General features: G+C 24.1%; 1 protein-coding gene across 1 annotated transcript in view; it reads right to left on the bottom strand.

Moving 5' to 3' along the window:
• Positions 1-668, bottom strand: part of LOC106678444 (uncharacterized) — a gene marked incomplete at its 5' end in the record, with an annotated part of 113,328 nt that overhangs the window by 10,614 nt on the left and 102,046 nt on the right.

Below are 668 nucleotides of genomic sequence, written 5' to 3'. Positions count from 1 at the left end.
TGAATTTAATATTATATAGTTAATATATGAATAAGTATGTTGATAAGAAAAACTAACATTACAATAAGGATGACCTAAAAAATTATATCATCGTGACCATTTATAAAATGGGTGTGAATTTCATATCACACCATCTTGATAAAGGCATACATCATCTCAGATTGTGATGAAATTTAGTATGCTTTATCCTTTCATACCAATAAGATTATATTTCTAAATTTTAATGCTCTATCTCAACTAGATTTTTTTTTTTTAAAGCGACTCAAACTTTTGACAAACCCAATTTTATATAACAAAATTTATATTTTCAAAGCTCTCAGAAAACTTACTCACCCAATAAAAAAAAATTGTATTATTGCCATTTACTAATCAAATTAAATAAAACTTGCATATTATATCCAATAAACTATACTGATTTTAGGGGGGGGGGGAACAATAATTGGAGTATGATGTAACAAAAGTTAAACAAAAATAATAAATAATAATAATAGGCATTGAGTATTTTGTTGAAAAATTACAATGAAACTAAGACAATATTTTAATAAACAATATACATTTTCCCAGTAATTCTAATGATATTTGCTGCCATATAGAATAATAGAAATACTGCAAATTTACTTTCTGAACGTAGAATGTTATTTTTTGCATCATATTAGGAAAATATTTAA

This window comes from Halyomorpha halys, unplaced genomic scaffold, assembly GCF_000696795.3.
Source record: "Halyomorpha halys isolate HHAL.00 unplaced genomic scaffold, Hhal_1.1 Scaffold144.1, whole genome shotgun sequence".
NCBI classification, from domain to species: Eukaryota; Metazoa; Arthropoda; class Insecta; order Hemiptera; family Pentatomidae; genus Halyomorpha; species Halyomorpha halys.
Note: the sequence above shows the minus strand (reverse complement) of the source record. Positions and strands in the feature narration are given on the sequence as shown.